The following is a 20,729-nucleotide window of genomic DNA, read 5'->3' as shown; positions in this document are numbered from 1 at the left end:
GCGGGTGAAAAATTGAACATTTGTCGACAAAACTGCCCCAGCAGAAACTTTGACTGCCCAATAAGCATCAGAGAAAGCTAAATTTAGTGATTTTACCCGAGGCTTGGGCAACATCATCATGTTTAACATTTACCTACTTCAGCTAACTTGCCCCGTCATATTTTGTTCGAGAAAGCTCTCGTTCTTGACGCCCTCACCAAAGCTAATATCTGATCCACCTGTAATGACGATCGAAATCGAAAAGTTTTGCTGGGTATTCCAGCAGACTAGTTTTAAGGCGTACCCTTTCAGTAGTCCACGCATAATGCCATACTCAAATGGATCAAGCTTCTGCTCGGACAGCATCATCCATTTTCTTCAGTGTAAACGGTTATGAGAATTGAAAGATCGCAACCAGCTGCTTTGTAGACAGCTGGTTGCGGAAATTTACGCCATCTGTAACTATCCCTATGACAGCCGAGTTGCTTGAAGTCATTGCAACTATAAACTACAGGCTGCAGCGACCAATGTTTGTAGATAAACGTTGGTAGCGACTGTACTCTCGCATTCCCACCCAACACTCCGAACAGCAAGGCGCCAGTTTCGGTTTGAGGTCGGTATTCTTTCTACAACATAGATGGCGGCAGCATCAGTCTTCCGCACTTGGTGCATTTGGCGAATTCGTTTGAGTCCAGTTCTCCGTGCAACACTCTGCGAGTGCGATGCATTCTGGGAGAGAACTCGAACGGTGCCAGTGCGTGTGAAACAAACACGCTATAAAATACCGCTACCAGACGCATCGTCTGCTAACATGAGGGAATAATAATGAGTTTGTTTGCTACTAGGTAGGTATCATTCTCTGACAGAAACAAAACGACGAACAGACTGGCAAGTCATCTGCGAACAGAGCCAAAAAGGGACAATCGTCTGCTATGAATTGTGTGCTGCACAGAGTGAGGTCAAAAACTAATTGAAATATGGAACATCGGCTATTTTACGGATGCGATTGTCCTTTGCTTCATTTGGCTATGCTGATTTGTTTTCTGGCTGTGTGTAACTTGACACCCACTGGTGCTAAAACAAGAGCTTGGGACAAGCACCCACCTTACCACGATATCAATCTCACTATCCGAAAGAGTATTGGATTTAATTACTGAGTGCCTTTTCCATTGACAAGAAGGCCCCAACATTTTCTAAGAACTCCAGTAGGGTTTTGTTGTTGCATCTTTATACTCGCAACTCATTCACTTTGCCAATTTCGTTTTTCTAGCCTGGCTCAGCTGGCAAGCTGAGCGGCGAGTCTGAAACTGTACCAATATTGTTTCCGGTCAGACTGTCCATTATTATTTATTGTTCTTCCCTGCTATTGTGATATGTCTGCACTGTAGTCATGACAGGGGCTTGAATGGTGGCTCCTACTTTCTACACATGGGTCCTAGGAAACATTTTGTAAGTGATGAGGTGCCCACAATCATGGGCGTCAGCAAAGTGGCGGAAAAGGGGGGGGGGGGATTGTTCTGAAGGGGTGCAGCTTTCAAACCTATAACTTTGAAAGAAAACAAGGTTTGCCCCCCTCCCCCTCCTTTTCCTGCAAAACGTACTGCAGATGCCCATGCCCGCAATCTAGGCCAACGGTTCTGGAAAGAGGGTTTGTGGAACCTCTCCGTAAAGGCATTTTAGGAGTCCGCAAAACTCTGCCGGCAATAATTTTTTTTTTTTTAAATATGATTTGGGGCATTGAGTTGAGCCCAGTCCGGCCATGGCACATTCACAGCTCCGGGAGAAAAAGGAATCTACAGAAGAATACCTCTTTTCATTCTTCCCCCTTTTTATTCTTGGTAAACACGTTTGCAGTCCACCCCCCCCTTCCCCTTTTTCTACACTGCCTGGCGTCTCCCATCACTTCTGCCAGTCCAAAAAGGGTTTGCTTGCCACGATTGGCAGTTTCCTTCTTCTCTCTATAGCATCCTTTCTGCTAAAGTGGAAAGAATGTAGACGGAGCTTCTTCCCCTCACCGTACCGTCTTAACCTGCAACATACTATACTCTCGGGAACAAGATAATAGCCTTGTATCTTTTCTGCCGCCACAAATGCTGTGCTTAGCATGTTTTTGGCAGAGGCTTTTGCTGCCACCACATGCCACGTTATGAAGTGGAGTGCCACGGTGTGTGCGTGCCACATGTCGCATAAAGCAGTGCACTTTCAAGCTGCGTGGATGCAATGACGGCAGAAAAAACACCAGCAGAGCGGACAATACAGAGCATGTTATTAACAGCACTGGTTAATTCCCAATAAATCACAATCTGAATCATTACTGTAAAACCATTTATTTTTGCAAATCGGTCACAGAGGACATAATCGCGGCCACTAAATTTTGCGAATTCCAGACGCATGCATTCAAACTCTTAAAGAGATTATAAAAGCAATTTCGAAATTTTATTTGACGTCTAAAATGGGCGTCGGGCTCATCTCAGACACTGTTGACCAAGTTCCAGCCCGAACAGAAGTTTGTGTGCCGCACCAATCAATTAAACAGTTGTGGTAATATTTGCGCGGGGACGATGCCTGAGACCCCCCCCAAGACGGCGGCAGAAAGGTGAACTAAAGTGCGCCGTCAAAGCGTGACGACAACGGGCTCCTCGTCAGGCGATTGCTTCAAACGGTTTAAACGAATGATGCGCTCTTGGTTTAGAATTCGGTAGTGAGATGGCATACAAAAAAGTAATTTGAATGTTGGATAATTTTTTTAAAGCTGTAGTTCGTATTAATAGGTTTCATAGTGTGTGTAGGAATAGGTTCCATAGCATGTGTAGCGTGTGGGATGACAAGGAAGAAGACTTGTGGAAATAAATGACAGCTGTATGCTGTGCTGGTTTTGAGACGGTGGTGTGTATGTTCCTTTTTGTTTCCTTGTCTCAAGGAAACAAAATTTTGACAGCAAATTTTGAACCCTGCTAGTGCACACCTTTCTGATCCAAAACTGACTTCGAGACCCAGTAGGTTTCAAAGCCGGTTTCAAATAAGAAAACCAACGCAAAAGTCAACTTCGAAACCTGGGATGTTTTGAAGTGATTTTTGGCGTTAGTTCCCGAAAAGATATGTCATCAGTTTGGTGGCCGGGAGCTAAAAGCATTTCATGCTTAAAATCATACTCATCAGTGCGGCCTTTATTATTCTCTGACTGAATCAATTCTGCTTTTATATGCAGGAGGGAACCATTTGGCTTTTCGAAGGCTTTACTGTGGTCATGGCGGCCTACTGGCTTTTCGGCTTCGCCCATGGCCAGAAAACATACAATACGAGCTGCCTTCTTGAGAGGCTTTGTCTTATTCTAATCTACTCACAGCTACGGCCAGTTGCAATCAAGGTGATTAATACAATCAAGAAAACACCTGTAGCCTGATTGCTGATCACATAGTGCAATCGCCAAAGTCTGTGAAACTCCTGCCAGGATTGTTCCGATTTTCGAAATCATTAAAGGCTTTGTTTGTTTTTCTTGAGATGGCAGCTGCAAGTTGTGTGGCTCACATACCTAAGTATGCTTCAATTCATGGCCAGCTTTATTTGTTTATATTCATCACATTTCTCTAGTCCTCAGTGTTGTTTCCTAGTCATCAAACTATTAGGCACCTGTATGGAGTAGGTACATTTTGTTTTTACGTTTTTATCAAAACGGTTTGTGTCACCCTGTCTGGAATTCATCACCCTTACTATGAAATGTCAAATTAATCTCACGTTGAGATACCTTATGACCGGCATTAAATGTTGTGTTTCTTTATCACTCCTGTTCATACTTTGTATATTACTTCAGTCAAAAGACACCACCAGTGTTCAATACGCCCCGTCCGAGCACAAGCTTTTCAGCCTGGATAAGGTGAGCGTGAGTGAGCACGTACTAAGCAGTACCGAAGGTAATGAGCGTGCACTGCTGCATTTTCAAAGTTTCAGAAATGCTCTTTTTTAGAAAAAAAATAAAAGCCAGGCATTGTTGTGGTATATTCATAACATTGTGGCTTTCTTGAAGAATGCGGGCATTCTGAAGGTGTTGCCGAAGGCTTGCCAGGGTGACAGCGCGGTCGAAGGCGACAAGTGCGAGCTAGTACACGCTCTATCGCAAGCTCTTGTTCTGCGAAAGCGCTTCGCAAAGTCGCTCTTGCATGCCTGTAGCCTTTGCTGCCCTACAGTGGTAATGGTAGGCAACTCCGGCTGACACAAGAAATCATCCCATCACTGCCACACTCCGTTTCCCTTTAAAGGGTTGGTGAACCGAAATTTCGATTTCAGAAAACGATGCAGAAGCCGTAGGCGGGACGCTACAATCCCTAAAACACTATTCGTAGTCACAAGGCGATATCTCGAATGGACGGCCGTATTTTTGGAGAAAGAGGCTGAGATTGAAGGAGGCCCATGAGGCGCGTGACGTCGAGATATCTTGTTTTCTCCTCTCTCTGCTTCGCCCCCTCAAGGCGGCGAGGCGGAGAAGACGCGAGGTTGTTCCCTCTCCTTCTCGGAGAAACAAGACAAACAAATCTGTCAAATGCGCCTCCTTTTTTTTAAAAATAAGGTCATCCATTCGAAATATTGCTGTACGAGTGATGTTTTCGTGTTTGTAGCATCTTGTTACACGCTTTTGCCGCCGTGTTTTATGGAATCCAGATTTCGGTTCAACATCCCTTTAAGTGCAAGTGAAACTGAAATGCCAAGAATGAGCACGTTGTCCTGAACGACAGTTGCACTGCACAAGCGCGCATGCTTAGCAACATTCAAAGCATGGAGCTTGCTCTTAAAGCCTCTGCATCAGGCTTCCTGTTGCAGCTCGTGGTACCGAAGCAAGCTTTTGGGCAGACACTTTTTTATAAGCAGAAACTTCACCTGGCATCGCAGAGCTCCGACCGGTACTCGGAGTACTTAGTTGCGGTACTTTAGATAAAACAGAAGGGCAACAGGTGAAGTACAAACTTCACCTGCACCGCAGTACTCCGACCGGTACTCGGAGTACTTACTTGCGGTATTTTAGATAAAACAGAAGGGCATTGAGCAGTGCAAACTATGATTATTGTCAGGTAAGAAGTATTCAGTTGCAGTAATTGTTTTGCTTTACATACAAAAAGGTTGGAGTATGCTTAAATGCTGGGCTAGCAACCAATTGCTACCAGGGGCCCTATACTACACGACAAGACTAAGCGGAATCAAGGGACCGGGAGCCATCCAGCGACCTGGATGCAAAGATGGGTTCAGCTTCCACGGGATTGGTGCCACCTGGATCTTGTCCCAAAGGGCCAGCAGCAGCTGGATAGCCTCGCACTGCGATGCGGGGATGGGGATGTTGAGCGAGCTCGGGGCATGCCGCCCACTCAGTGTGAGGGCCAGGTGCTCCCACTGACTGGCTAGGTGCATGTTGATGAGTTCCTGGAAGGTGTTGTTTACACTTAGCCGCCGGAGCTTGGCGTTCAACGCGTACGGCGGCACCCCCAGTGCCAGCTAGTACCCCTTGCGAATAATCACGTCCATCTTGCCCTTACCTCTCGACAGCAGGTTGAGATATGGATTTGCGCAGGCGATGTGGCTCACGACGAGTGGTTGGGTCAGCCGGATCAGGTCCGACTCCTCGAGCCCGTGTCTGTGACTCGTTATCCTTCTCACCATGCGCATGACTTGCGTGGTTGTCTTGACGAGTCGGTCGACCGTGTACTTGGCTCCGCCGTCCCGCTGGAGGTGAAGGCCCCAGGATCCGAACCCGCTTCACCACCGGCACGGGGGTACCATCCTTTAACGTGAGGCGGATGTCCGCCTTCTTCTTCTTCGGGAATTGGCTTGCCCGCGCGGAGGAGCAACAGCTGAGACTTATCGGGGGCGCGCTGGAGGTTTCCGGCCTCGAGGTAGTTCTGCACCGTCTCGATGACTTCTTCGAGGAAGTCTTGCCTCCTGCTGTCCGATCCCGACGTAGCCCAAATCATCAGGTCGTCCACGTAGAGTGGCATAGAGTGTATGCTTCATCCGGGGAATCCGTTCCAGTAGAGGAGGCGGCTTGCACATCGCCAGGTAACAAGGTGGGTGACAGGACCGAGCCTTGCCGGTTGCCCTTGCTCGGTATCGGGATGGTGGTTGTGCGGATGGACTCGATTCCGATGGTGGCCATCTAGTTGCTCAGGAAGTCCCGCACATAATCATACATCCGGGGCCCACACCCAGTTGAGGCCAAGTTCTCGAACACCAGCGTGTGACTGACGTCAAAGGCGCCCTCTATATCCAGGGCAAGGACCGCCCGTGTTGTCGTACAGGAGATTCTGTCAAGGATATCCTCCTTGATCTGAAGCAGGACATCCTGCGTGGAGGTGTGACCAGAACCCGAAAATGGTGTTCATGGTGGCATTGAGTTCATACAGGATGGTCCCCTCAAATATCGCTGTAAACAGCTCATCAGGGCATGGGCATTTAAAAAACTGAAATGGAGTGTCCAGGTCTGTGACGCTCGGCGGTATACCTGATAACCTCTATTTCTTTTGGATCCTTTTCAAGGGAGTATATTTTCCACTTCGGGGCACTTTTCTTGTTTCTGGCACTTACTACTGCAGGAACTGTTTCACCCTCACTTTCTTCTTTGCTTTCACAGCACTCATTTGATGTTAATGTGGAAGGGAATTTGCCGGATTCCACTCTTCGTTCCCACGTAAAATGTGCTGGCGTCCAATACCTGCCACAAAAAGGGTACTTAAAGGAGCTGTGCAACGATATTCAGTTGGAATGTTTTTCTCTCTACACGGGCTTACTGGCATACCTGGGACTCAAGGGTACTCACACGCAACGCCACTGGCCAAGAAACTCCTTTGTTACGGTGTAATTTCAAGGACAAAAGCGATCATTTTCATTCAATCTCTCCTTTGCAAAATTTGATGACGTAACTCGGGGATCGCAGTACACCCAAGTGACGATATTTGAATGCGGTTCATAGATTGGACCCGAGCATTGCGTGGGCACTCGACTTGGGCTCGTGATAATTGCTAGCTCGAGAAGCATTCGGGTTGTGACCCGTGTCCAATCGCTGCAACGACGACAACAGCCGAGCTATAACAATGTCTGGAACTCAGCGCGTGTCCTGCGCCTTGCCAACCCCAGCGCGTGGCTATGATCAACACTGGCGGCATATAATAGGCTCCAGATCACGTGGCCGCTTGTTCTGGCTGCGAGTTGAGGGGGTGAACGCTGCTCGTCTTTCTTTAATTTTTTTCTGGGACTTCTATTGCGTGGGGTGAAAAACGAACGCGTGTTTCATAGGTCATTAACGTTAGGGATCCGTTTTAAGCGGTATTTGTACACAGTACAAAAATTGTTGCATCGCTCCTTTAAGATTCCAAAAATAACTAAGAGTGTGTAAACATATGATGCCAGCATTTCTTTTTTTTTTATTTCCAATGAGCAACATTATATTATGCCAAAACTCTCCCTAAATGCACACTGCATTTCACAGCGCGCTAAACTCTGCCGGAAAAATCGGCGCCTGCACGCAAAGGGGCGTCGTTTCCTCAGCAGTGTATTTTACCTTGTGAAATTTTAAGGCGCTCCTTTCTTTTGCAGCTAGAACATCCTTAAAAATACTAAAAATGCGTTCGCCACGGACGACCGAGTCTTCCGCCGGCAAACGCTGTCGTTTGCATACGATACGCCTTGAAATTTTCACCCCATGGTCGATCAGGCGCCGATTTTTCCAGTTGCTTTCCCATACCTTGAGCCACCCAGAAACACCGCGCGCGCCCGTAAATTAAAAAAAAAAAAAAGAAGAAAAGAATGGAACGGCATTGAGTATTTTGTTTACTTACCGACTTTGCACGTGGACCGCGCCACGTTGCGCTGTCGGATGCACCCGCGTTTTGGAACTTCCCTCCGAAGATGAAGCCACTGAAGCCACGGCGCTAATCGGACTGGTAGGCTGTTCCCTTTCGAACGGGCGGAAGAAGACTACGAAGAATTCGGCAGCGAACGGGCGGAAACTCGATTACGTACAGCTTCAGTAGTCGACGCTTTGTTTTCTCGATTGCGTTCGCGGCGTTCATCGTGGACTCGCGCACTCGGCCGTAGCCGAACGGCCGAACCAGCTGGACGGCTGCCGGCGCGCGTACCGACAGCGTCGCCATAGCAACCACGCCGCGAGTGTGGTTGCCAGACAGAATTCACACGATTTTTTTTTTCTTGTCACTCACGTTGAGTTACTAGAAGTTAGGCGCGTATCATTATAATACATTATGCTGTAAGAAGTTATTAAGGGATATGTGTACCTATCTAAGAAAAATGCAGAAAAAATATTATTGAAAAATAAAATTGGCGTAATCTTTTCATATCTTAATTAAGACTAGCGTGGTCACTGGGCTAACCGATGCGCGAAATAGGAGGGCATATATACCGCTCGGGGCACTTGTTCCACCTCCCAATACTCTAACTAAACTGTTGGTTTGTATAAGTAGGATGTATGTACTATTTGTTGTGTGTCGTGCAATTGATCAATGCTTGTATCCCCGTGTGTATGTTGAGTGTTGTGCGTATGTCCATGTCGTGAGTAGATGTAACCGCGGGCGGGCAGCAAAATAAAAAAAACAGCTGTTTTCTTTTTTCAAATGTTTATCACTTTTTTTTTTCGTCGCTAGATGGGGGTTGTCGCCGCCCAATTTGAAAAGTGTGGCGGTTGATGATCTATAACTATTAGAGGGCTGGATGCCATCAGTCCATCCGTCGTGTTGATCGCTCCGAGTTGTTCGGTTCCGCCAGTTCCGCTGGTAGCTGTGTGGCTGTGTCGCCGTGTCATGCTGCCTGATTGCAACAAAAGGAGGTTAGGCGGCTTCCCCAGCGCGTGTTCTAGGTGCTGAATGCCGCTGTTCACGCACAAACGTTCATGAGTGGATAACGCACGTAACAGAGGTGAGCACAGGCAATAGTTAATCGAGAGCCACACGGAGCGCGAGTGCGATACCTCCTAGCCGCTGTCGACAGAGGGTGTCGGAGCGATTCCTTGTCAACTTGTCGTCCACGGCAAGTGGGCGTTTTGTTCAATAAAGCCAGCCTGTCAGTGTTTTGTAAAACTATCCCTTTTTTATAAGCGCTTCTGATGCGATGAAAATGCGACCGGCATTGAGCAGGCCGAGCGAGACTTCGGCGACAGTCTCGGCTGTTCAGTCTCCAGCGGTTTCGGCCTTACTCGTACTATTTGCGGTGTTGGCGCTTGGACATAGAGATGTTTGGAAAGTTTTTTTGCGCCTACAGATGACACCAAACGAGCGTGCGAGCCGTATGCTCTTGCTCCGGCGAGAAGCCGCGTACGGCTCGCCAGGCTCGTATCGCCTGTCGCATACTGGCCGCCATATTGTTTTTAGGGTGTTAGCAGTTAACACGATGTTCACCACCTCCGGCGGCTAACACCCTTACACAAATAAAGGCGTTAGCCAGAGGACGAGCCATTTACACGAATAAGGGTGTAAAAATTTTAAGTGTGTGTATGTGTGATTTCAGATAAGATCGACCAAAGGATGGCTAGTCGACATTTTCAAATCAACTGATGTTTTTATATGTTATTGTCTAGTGTCTGGTATGAACGAATCCAAACTTAGTTTTGACTAGAAAAAATACTTGGGGACAGGAAAAATCGTAAGGCATGAGGTGGTGGACAGTTGCATTAACGCGCACTGATGGAGGGGGCCCGTTTGAGAGTGAATAACTAAAGCGATAACATTAGGAGAACTCTAATACGTTTTAGGCGCAAAGTATGGGTATAGCTTGCTTGTAATATAAAGTAATCATATTTATTTAAAATTTATTTATTTTTCTAAAAATTGACAAACATGCCTGCTCGAACGACAAATGGCAAATTTAGAGGTCTGTATCTCATGAAATAATTTAATCATTATGATATAATTTTCAGATATTATTCTACTAATATATAGCTAATATTTAAAAAATAACTAAGGTATCTGTGTGATACAATAGTTAGGATATATTTAGTCAAACATGGAAAAAAAATCAAACAAAGAAAAATTCCGATGCGAATAAAAAAAAAAACACCCTAGATTTTTTTTTTAATTTAGGTAACCTGTTATACTCTATTTCGGTATTCATTTCCATTAAAAACATGTTGCATCGTTTTATTGAGAAAGAAGATACAACTCCCCAAAGTAAAGTCCTTTTTCAAAGCCTACACTTAGCAGTGTTTTATACAAGAACTGACTCTGAGTTCCAGTTTCATGAAACCAACACACATCTTTTATATATTTTTATTCAGATGAGGCCAATGATAACTAAAGAAATCGTTCGCACACTTAAATTAAGGAGAAACTACTGTGTACAAAGAGGTATCATATTACGGACTAGTGATCCGAGAAAAGATCATGCAGCCATCGGCCACTAGGAACTTTGTTTACTTTATTCTCCTGCGACACTATATGCTATTCGCGACTCCAACTAACTATAGGTGGCGCCACTCATTTTCCAAGATGGCGGGTTTAGTGAGGGTCAGGGATGCGTGCCGCTGTTGAGCCTGTCTAGCGTGCTGGCTTCACTGAGCGACATAAATTATTTCTGGTAATACGAAGAAGCGAATGTTTTATGAGCGCAGGTCACCTCTTTAACCTAAGAACAAGAACGGTGTTTAGCGTATTAATTACGGAAGGATGCGCGTTTTAATTCTGGAGCGAAACCGAAACTTATCTCTATTTTGGATTTAATTTCTCGACAGAGGTCTTAATTTCGGATTCTTTCATGACTCAAGATGTGTCTCATATCGTAATTATTTACTTAGAAAAGTTGTTCGCGGAAACTTTATATTGTGACATACTGTTCGATCCAGGCTGATATTCGTAGTTGTTGAAAAAATCAGTGCTGATATCTGTACGTTCTCGCTGCCTTTTTCTCGCACAGATAATTGTGATGGGAAATAATGACAATCATCCCAGCACAAGAATATGTGAATAATTCCAATTTTTACAATATGTCCACGAAACGCATAAACTGATAAATGCTGCTCTCACTGCAACAACCCAAGACGGAATCCGAGTCAGACAGCTGAATTGTGCGTGTGTGTTTTTATAGCACCGCGTGACGCGTAGGACTTCCTATTACATCCAGCGTTTAACTGTTTGTCTATCTTGATAGCTATGTCAGAGTTTCTCATATGCTAAAAAGAAAACAAAATTATACCTCTCTAGAAAGACTATTATGGTTAAAAAGAGTATTCTCGTGATCTTGGCGGTAATTAGAGGCATACATTGCCGCGATTTTTATTAATAATAATAATATTAAAATTCAGATATTTGTATAAGTAATTCTTCTAGCTCTAATATAATTTGTTGCTTATGATCTAATTTTAAACGCGCGAAGAAACATGGCAATGAAAACTGTGCTAATTATCATCACTGGTTACAATTGATGCATTTTAATTGCAAAAAAAATAAAAATAGTCTAAAATCAATGGAAACATTCTAGCTAATGTGAGAAATCCATGTAAAATTACATTAATTGTGGGTAAAGTATATTGTGCTATCAAAGTCGCGACTTTTGACGATCGGCGAAACGTCCAAAGTCACCGCCAATATACTTCCAGACCAAATGCCCAAAAGTAAAAAAAAAAAAAAAAAAAAAAAAAAAAACTTTTTTTTTAATTATTAGTTTTTTCATAACATTTATTTGCTTTTGTATTTGCTCGCCGTCGTTTTGCCAATCTCAGCCTGTCCAGTTCGAAGGAATGCCTACCTGCTTGCACGTCTGCTCACTGCAGCACGTTTCGTTGGCGTTGGAAGCCGGTGAAACAGTAGTGAGTTTCAATATTGCGTATACGAGCGAACTGAAGCCCTGTGTGTTTGCGTTAGCTTTGCGCGTTCCACACTGCGCGTGCGCGGAGCCCGAAATCGCGGTCTTGGATGGCGCATGGTGATGAGGCGCACGCACAACCTGGGGCACGCAACTCTAAGGCAAACGCACACCGCTTGCGTTTGCTTCTATCCGCAATACTAAAACTCTCCAGTAAGGTACAATCCCATACCGGCTGCAGCACTACGTTGGGACAGTGAAGAGTGTTGTTTGCATTCGGAAACGACATTTCGCGAGCCATGATCGTGAGCAGTTCCGCCATGCCCGCTGAGCAGGAGAATCGGGGGACCCTCACTAGAGCGCTTCCCGTTTCCGCCGCGGGGGGGCGAGCGTCGAGCTGGAGACGCGAATTCCCTCTTCCGCTCTACCTTCATCTCTCTCTCTCTCTCTCTCATATATATCCCTGATATATATCCAGAACGAAAACATGTTCAAGCATTCCCTTTCTGCGTGGTAGTGTTCTGTGGCTAGCAAAAATCATTTCCTCGCTAAGCTCACGATTATGGCAAAATAGTTGCCGGAAACCGCAGACGACACTCGTCGCTAGTTCTGGCAAAACGGCCGATACAATCTTTTTTTCGCATTTCCCCGCTCGCTGTCAAGGACAAGGGGGTTCGCTTCAACCAGCAAAACATGGCCGCCGACGCCTGTTTACTGAGCAGTCATGCCTGTCGCCATCTCACTCGCTGGCGTCACGGGCGATAATATCAGGCACAAAGGGGCACACCAACCGGCAGCATTATCCCCAAATACTCGAGCCTCGCGTAAATACATAGAGTGTAAACGCTGTCGCCATGTTATCGTAGTAAGACCGCCCCCCCCCCCCCCCCTCCCCCAACGGGGGACTGCAGTACGCGACGGCGTACTAACACAACGGCGACGATATCGACATCGCGGGCTCCGAATTTTCCCATAGTTCTACTCCACGGGCATTTCTCGAAACGCTTGATATTGTGTACGCCCGCCTGGAAGGATTTCAGGCGCGTAGTTAAGATAAGGCGGTTCTCCGCGGCAAAAGAAAGCAATTTCACAAAAGCTTAAAAGTGGCGGCGACGCGTGTGCGGTGAACGCTTGTAGTTTTGGTGTAGACAGGGTGTGTGTGTTCTCGTTGTTGACACCAGCCGGCGATAAGGCACTGCAGGCGGTAGCTCAGTACAGCAAGGGCTAATCCGAGTGACCATCAACGTAACCCCACCGCCAACCCCTCGCGAACCGGTCGCCGACATGGCTCAGGCTGTGTCATGAACCACGTGGTAGAAGCTCGGGTGCTTTCATATCAGCGCGTGGAGGGACGACAGTGCGATTCCGGAAAGTCTTTTTCGAAGGCCGCTGACCACAATTTTTTGTCTGGAGACTTTCCCTCTTTCTTCCTTTGACGTGGATCAAGCTTTGCCGACAGTCTCAGTTGTGACCTCTCTTTTCAAATGTACGTTTGCAGTGGGTGAGCTCCTCAGCCTCGGACTTGTCACTTGTGCACCCAGTAGTTCTTTCACTTGGCAATTATATGCCATCAGTTGGGGTTTAATTGCTATTATTTATGTATACATTATGAAGACGTCCTGGAGCTCCGAACGAGTGTTTTGTGCAAATTACTTTTGCAAACACAAAAAGACTATACCAAAGCAGCGGAATTTTCGAAGTGTTGGCGAGTTGGACCTAAACTCGTTGAAGCAAATTCTTCCGCCTGACTGTTCCACCAAAGTGAGTGCGACGGACTACCTGTGCTACCATTGCTTCATGCACATCACTAAGGAGATCTCGATGCGAAGCTCAGAGCAGTGCCCTGACATATTTGTGCCAGCTGAAGAAGCAATTGAAGATCTAAATCGCAGCATACTACCTACAGATGTGTCGCCGCTGAGACAACCAAGCGTCGTAAGAAGTCGGGACAGGCCTGCCTATGTCAAGAGAAAGCAGACAGGACTGGAGCAGGTTGCTGTCAAGAATATACGCTCAAGGCTACGTATTGCGTACGACAGGGACGCACCATCGGGGTCGTCCGAACCAACATGCTCCACATGCACTGAGTGGGTGGACAACTTTCGGCAGGCCTCTGAAACCGCCACCTCTCTCCGGGAACGTTGTCAACTGCTTACACTCCCTGCCGTCAACACTGACGAAGAATGAGGTTCAAAAGATGATTCCACAGGCCTCAATGTACCTCATCAGTAAATCCCGAAAACTCAAGGAAAAGCATGGCGTGTGGTATGAGCCGGATCCTTACACGAGGTGCAAGGTGAGCCCTGAGAACCTGTCTGCTGCCCTAGAGTACTTCACGAAAGACGAGCTACAATGTTCGCGCCAAAGTCCCAACCAGAAGGACGTCATCTCTGTCATGCTCAACGGAGAGAAAACGTTCGTGCCAAAGCGCTTCATGACACGCTCAATACGAGAGGCCTTCCGTATATACAAAGACAAGCATCCTGATTCCGGCGTTGGGCTAACGAAATTTTATTCGTTGCGCCCTAGATGGGTCCAATGTATTCCACACCAGGAAGTGTGCGTTTGTGTGCGCTGCGCCAATTATTATCTTTGTATTGCCGCTCTAGAGAACGTTACAGGCTCAACATTCAACACTGGTGAAATGAACTCGGCATTTCTGTGCGACCCAGCAACAGAACTGTGCCTTCAAGGAGACTGTGATCACTGCCCAAAAGGCCAGTTTCTTACACTCCAGGAACTTGATATCCCGGAGGATGAAGAGATTGTGCTTGCAACATGGGAGTCCGGCGACCTTGTGAAAAAAACTTTGGAACCTGAGACTTTCCTAAAAGTCATCCAAGTGACGGTTGGAAGTTGGGTACTTCACAACCATATCCGGCAAACGCAAGGTAAAGCGATCTACGATGAAAAACAGTGCATGCAACGCGGGAGCATTGTCTTTCATTTTGACTTTGCTGAAAACTGGACCATCGTGCTTCCTGACGAAGTGCAAGCATATCACTGGAAAAAAAAAAACAAGTTTCGATATTTACATGTGTAGTGACGACAAGAAAATCTACAAACAGCTTTGCCATCATCAGTGAGGACCTGTGTCACGACGCCGCTCACGCTTGCTTGGCTCTAGAAAAAGTGAAGGAGTGGGTTGAAGACAACGTTGCGGTATACTCGTACGTGACGGCGCCGCCAGTCATTTCAAGAATCGCTACCAGCTTCACCAATTTGCAAAGGACGATTGCCCACAAGCCCAGTGGTTATTTTCTGCATCTGGACATGGGAAAAATGCATGTGACGGAGTTGGCGGACTCGTGAAGCACCAGGCCACGCTGAACAACCTGAGAAAACGTTCAGTAAGCGCAATTCAGACGGCCAGGACAATGGTGAGCGTTCTATCAAAGAAACTGAAAGGCGTGCATCTTGTATATCTGGACGAAAATGAGGTTGTTCGGTATCGTGAACAAAAAAAAAAGAAGAGTGGCTGACGGTGCGCGCCTTCCCTGGCTCAGTCTTGGCACGCGTGGCGGCTCAGCAAGTCATCAACAGAAGGGACCTGTGACGTATATGTAGCACGGACAGTCGGATCTGCTTGGAAGCAACTTTATTAAATGGGTACAGCGAGGAAAACCTTAGCGTAAAGTGCCGAATTTGATTTCCCAAGGACTGCTCATTTTGAATGCAGGGACATCTTATTTATCACATTTTTCTTCACGGGGTATTTAACCTACTGTTTTTGTTGGTGGTTACTAATAATTTTTATCTGATCACTGTAAAAAAAATCCCAAAATGTTATCTTCGAGCAGGATAAAATATATCGGCTTGCCACTATTCATTCATACACCGAGAGCATCGAAGCTGCTCCAGTTAGGCACTATGGCATCCGTCACCTGAAATTGTTTGTAATCGTAAATACACAGCCAACCTAAATATCTTAATATTATATCTTTGTTTTTGTGTGTGGAAGTAAAGTTATTTATTTTACTCTAGATGTAAAATATACCGGAAGGTACAACTTCACACTGCATCATCTTTTCTCAAATCATTAGTCTCTAATATGATACCACTTTGTACGCTTATGTAAAATGCTGTATATAGTTTCTCCTCCCTTTTACTGTGTGACCGATCGCTCTTTTTATCAATGACCTCATCTGAATAAATGTATATAAAAGATTTGTGCAAGTTTCATGAAACTGGAACTCAGAGTCACTTCTTGTATAGGACACTGCTAAGTGTAGGCTTTGAAAAGGGACCCTACTTTGGGGAGTTGTTTCTTCTTTCACAGTGCAATGATGCAACATGTTTTTAATAGAAATGAATGCCGAAATAGAGTATAACAGGGTACCCAAATTTTAAAAAAATCGAAGGTGGTGTTTTTTTTTTTTTATTCGCATTGGAATTTTTCTTTGTTTGATTTTTTTCCCATGTTTGCCTAAATATATTGTAACTATTGTGTCACTCAGATACCTTATTTATTTTTTCAATAATAGCCATATATTAGTAAAATAATGTCTGCAAGTTATGTAATAATGATTAAATTATTTCATGAGATACAGATTTCCAAAGTTTGCCATTTGTCGTTTGAGCAGGCATGTTTGGCAATTTTTGGAAAACTAAATAAATTTTTAATAAATATTATTACTTTATATTACAAGCAAGTTGTACCCATAGTTTGTTTGTAAAAAGTTTTAAAATTCTCCTTATTTTATTGTTTTAATTATTCACTTTCAAACTTGCCCCCTCCATCAGTGCGCGTTATTGCAACTGTCCACCTCTCCCTGCCTTACGATTTTTCTTGTCTCCAAATTTTTTTTCTGGTCAAAACTAAGTGTGGATTCGTTTATACCAGACACTAGACAATGTCATATAAAAACATCAGTTGATTTAAAAATGTCGACCAGCCACCCTTTGGTCGATCTTATCTGAAATCACCCGTGTATATATTTTTTGCGTCGATTTTTTTATACATTTTTTTTTATCCAGCATACATTCGGTTAGAGGTATATGCACTAGTTTTGAATTTTAAGCCTCTAAATATGCTAAAAATAATGCTGATGGTAGGTTTATGGTTTATAGCTGTATATTTTATTCTATATTATAATAATAATCTAAGGGACGTTGAATAAATACTCATATAAAAGACATTTGTCGTTAGGCGTATAATAACAAGTATGCAATCCAAACGTTGCTAGGCCAAACGGTCTAATCAAAATATAAATTTGCTTTTCATCAGAATTGAACCTTGTTTTTCCAAACCCACGACAACCACCAGCATGGTGCAATCACGTCACGTGCAAGCCATGTATATTGTCGCGAAGTTTTGCTCGCGCGAGTATTTAGTCCAGCTTCACTTTATGTTTTTGCCTTTCTCGAAAGTTCTTCCCGTCTACACGGGACGGCTGTTGGATTCCACGGGAGTCGGGGGGTCCCAGCTGGGGGCGAACGTGAACGCTGTAACGCTACACTTAGTTTATAGAACCCCGTGTTGGAAACGTTTTGTCTTGTGTACGTTTACATTTGGGATCTCTACTTCGGAGGTGGTTTTGCTCTGCGTATGTATAATGACTGTGTCTAAGAATGTGCTCTCTATTGTTTATGGCTGCTCTTGTGGGCTTCGTTTGGAATGTGTTCTGTCTCGTATATGCGCTTGTTTTTTAGATGTTCGTATTTGCTTTGGGCTCCGAGCCTTTTGATTGGTGCTCAGGAAACCCCTCTTGATTGGTCCTTCCAAAACTTTCTGATTGGTGGACTGGAGGACCCCAGAATGCTGCTGAACCCAATATAAGCGGCGACGGAGGGGCCGTAAGGTCTTGGCTCCCGGATAGCAAGCTTTGGACATCTGTCTGCCTCTGGAAACCAACCTGGACGTCCGACCCCCCTTCGGCTGTGGAGCCGTCCGCCCGCTAGCTCGCAAACTTGGGACCCCTTACGGCTGTGGAGGAGTTCGGCTCGCCCGCCTTTGTCTGGAACCTTGTTTATCGAGTTTGGCAGTGGTCGGGGCTCCCGCCGAGGGTGTGTGTGGTCAAGGAGAATGGCAGGGAAAGTTTCCTTAGGTCAGGATTATTCCCCCAACATTTGCTGAAGAATTGGCCATATCTGCCGTAAAGATTTTATATCCTATTCCTTAAACAAACAATTGTTTGTTAACATCACTATCGTTCATCAACGGAGAAGAGGAGTCCTTATTTTCTTCGTTACAATATAGGGCCGTATTCAGGTGACTGCCCATCACGAGTGCAAGTGGAGCTAAGATTTTCTTCAATGTACGATGGTGGAAATACGTTGTCCCGCCCTCCAAGCTGGCGGCACCACGACACTCCTGAGGCATACATACCATTCATGACTATTATTCGTGGAGCTTGTTGGAACTTTTGACAACGGCATCGGCTTTACTCTGCGGAGACGATGGCGCGCGAGGGGGCGAGCTGAACTTCGTACCCGCAGCGGCCGGATGCAGCCGTGGAGAGCAACAGCCGGGAAGGTCGAGACTCGACCGGAACGAAAGCTGGAACGCAAGCGAGCGGAGTACGAGAAAGTGGCACGTCTGTTTGGAACGAGTGTGTGTAGTTTAATACGTATACAGTGTTGGGGTTTGTCGAGAGGGATAGATATTTATGAACGCAAAGAAGCAACAATTCCCGCAACAAAACAGAGCTTGCTTTCTTTGATCAGGCATGTAGAAGTCGTTTCATTTGAAGCACAAAGTTTGGTTCTGTGGCACGAAGCGAAGGAGAATAAAACCTAATGAGCTTTGCTGGCTTCGCGCCTAGTTTCAGGCGTATAATGTAAACAGGCTTGCCGTGTACGAAACAAAATATTCACTGTGCGAAATAATATTACACCAAGACGATAATCTTAAGTTTATTCTCTATTTTTAAGTTAAATTATGGTGAACAATTCGTAAATGTGTCTGGTGCCACGTATTATTGGTGTTCGCTACCTGGACGGACAACGACAAAAATCATAGAGACCGTAAAAAATAGATACTCAGAGACAAAAACCGTCTATATACCTTTGACAATACTTTGCAATCTGGATTTCAGGTTTCCAGATAGAATCAAATATAATTTCCAGTTTCATAATCAAGGTAGCGAATAGTCACATTGACTTTTGGAGTAGTAGTAGCATAGCCAGGGGTTTTTCTTTGGGGGGTTGGGGGGGTCCGAGGTTGCTGGGATGTCCATAAATTAGGGTACAGATAGAAGGAAGACGGGGTCCAAACCTTATCTATATATTACAGGGTAGGCAGGATTTCGGGGGGGGGGGGGGGGGGGGAGGGTGAAGCCCCATAAGCCTCCCCCATGGCTACGCCACTGTGGGGTATGGATATCAATCTATTAAGATAGGCTCAAGCAAATGGGCGTGCGCCTGTGCAGGAGGAGGAATGCTACGATATCGAACGTCGACATCGTACGCGAAGAAGGCTAGACTTCCGAGGCTGGGCTTGAAAGAGAAAGAATATACCTGTGCCTCGCATATTCTTGATAAGACTCACATGAAACACACGGCACTGAAATGAAACAGAATACCGACTAAAGAGCGGCAGATACTTCTAGCGAGTGTTAAATTTGCTTCTTTTTGGACTCTACCCGCTCGAGAGAAACATTATCAAGTATCGTATCTTGAGTTCCCTACACTCAGGCAGCCGCGTTGTGTTTAAGCACACTCCACTGATACCTGGCTCACTTTTATATCTTCGTGCGCGACGGGCTCGACATCGCTTTCTTCAGTCGGGGTCTAGGGAGGTTTATGGTTTACATCCCATCAGACAAAAGGTTACCGCAAACACGGGTATTGCTTTCATACATGTATATGCAGCCATTCTTCCATTCCTAATCCAGGCGGATATCCAAAACACCGGCGTTAGATCTGGACAGGCACGTCTACAGCCTTTGTGTCTGACATATTTTCTCCCTTTGACCGGCAAGACATGTCCTCCGGTCGGAAGATTGAGCCTGGGATGGCAGCAGCAGTCTCCGGTACCTTCGTGGGGTCCTTACCAACAGACGCTGGCAGGGACGTCCGGAGGGTGCCCCAGTACGCAGCTCCTCGCGAGGTCGGCTGTTTCTCGGTCGTCGGAGAACATCGGGATTTCGTGACCGGCCGCGATGAGCTCAAGTACCTGTGCATGCCGAGGGAGCCCAACGCGCTGAGCTGGAACCTGAACAAGGGACTGGAGGACGCAGTGAGGGCGAACTTCGACGAGCCGGAGAGACTAGACAGGCTCCTGAGGTGGATAACGGAAAACCGGAGGGAGGTCACCTCGGATCGAGATCCTCAAAGGCAAGTTGGTTTCTCGATCCGCAAAACAAAACATAAACAAGAATATAATTATTGAAAAAAAAAAAAAAAAAAAGATTGCGACTGTATTTATTTTTGAAGGATCTAATTATAGGGGTGTGTTTATAAAGATAATTTTTTTTATTGAAATGCATAATTTCCGTTTTTTTTTTATTATTGCGAGAGTTGCCGGGTATTACTTTTAGCAAAACTTGAAACCGGTGTTCCAACCTTTTATTCTTTTTTATTTAATTTTTTTTTGGGGGGGGGGAGGGGGGGAGGGGGGGGGGTTGGTGGGTGTTATTTTTGAAAACATTTTAACAGCAAACCAAGACTTGTACGCTCCCTTAGTTACAAGAGCTATTGAAATGCCGGAACTTCGGAAAGCATTTCAATAGCCGTACTTCTCTGCTGAGATGATTTGTCAGAAATACCTTTTTCTTTTATAGTGCGCATGCTTTAAGCTGCGTCGTTCGACCGACTACGAGCCGCCTCCTCTCAATTAGCCCATTTATAGGCTCTCCAACCCCTATGCGGAAAAGTAGACCTGCAGGGTGTTTCACAGCGCAGCATTTGGGCATCCTTATTCGGTCGGTTACATTAGTGGTGCATTCGCACGACGGGGTTTCTCCCCGATGAGAGAATTAAACATAATCGAGTTTTGAGGTCACGCGCTCTGCGTCACGGGT

General features: G+C 45.6%; 1 pseudogene; it reads left to right on the top strand.

Annotated features, from left to right (window-relative positions):
* The first annotated feature begins 8,875 nt into the window (after positions 1–8,875).
* Positions 8,876–20,729, top strand: part of LOC120838814 — a 38,242-nt pseudogene continuing 26,388 nt past the window's right edge.

This window comes from Ixodes scapularis, unplaced genomic scaffold (genome assembly GCF_016920785.2).
Source record: "Ixodes scapularis isolate PalLabHiFi unplaced genomic scaffold, ASM1692078v2 PGA_scaffold2__306_contigs__length_199485367, whole genome shotgun sequence".
Lineage (NCBI taxonomy): Eukaryota > Metazoa > Arthropoda > Arachnida > Ixodida > Ixodidae > Ixodes > Ixodes scapularis.
Note: the sequence above shows the minus strand (reverse complement) of the source record. Positions and strands in the feature narration are given on the sequence as shown.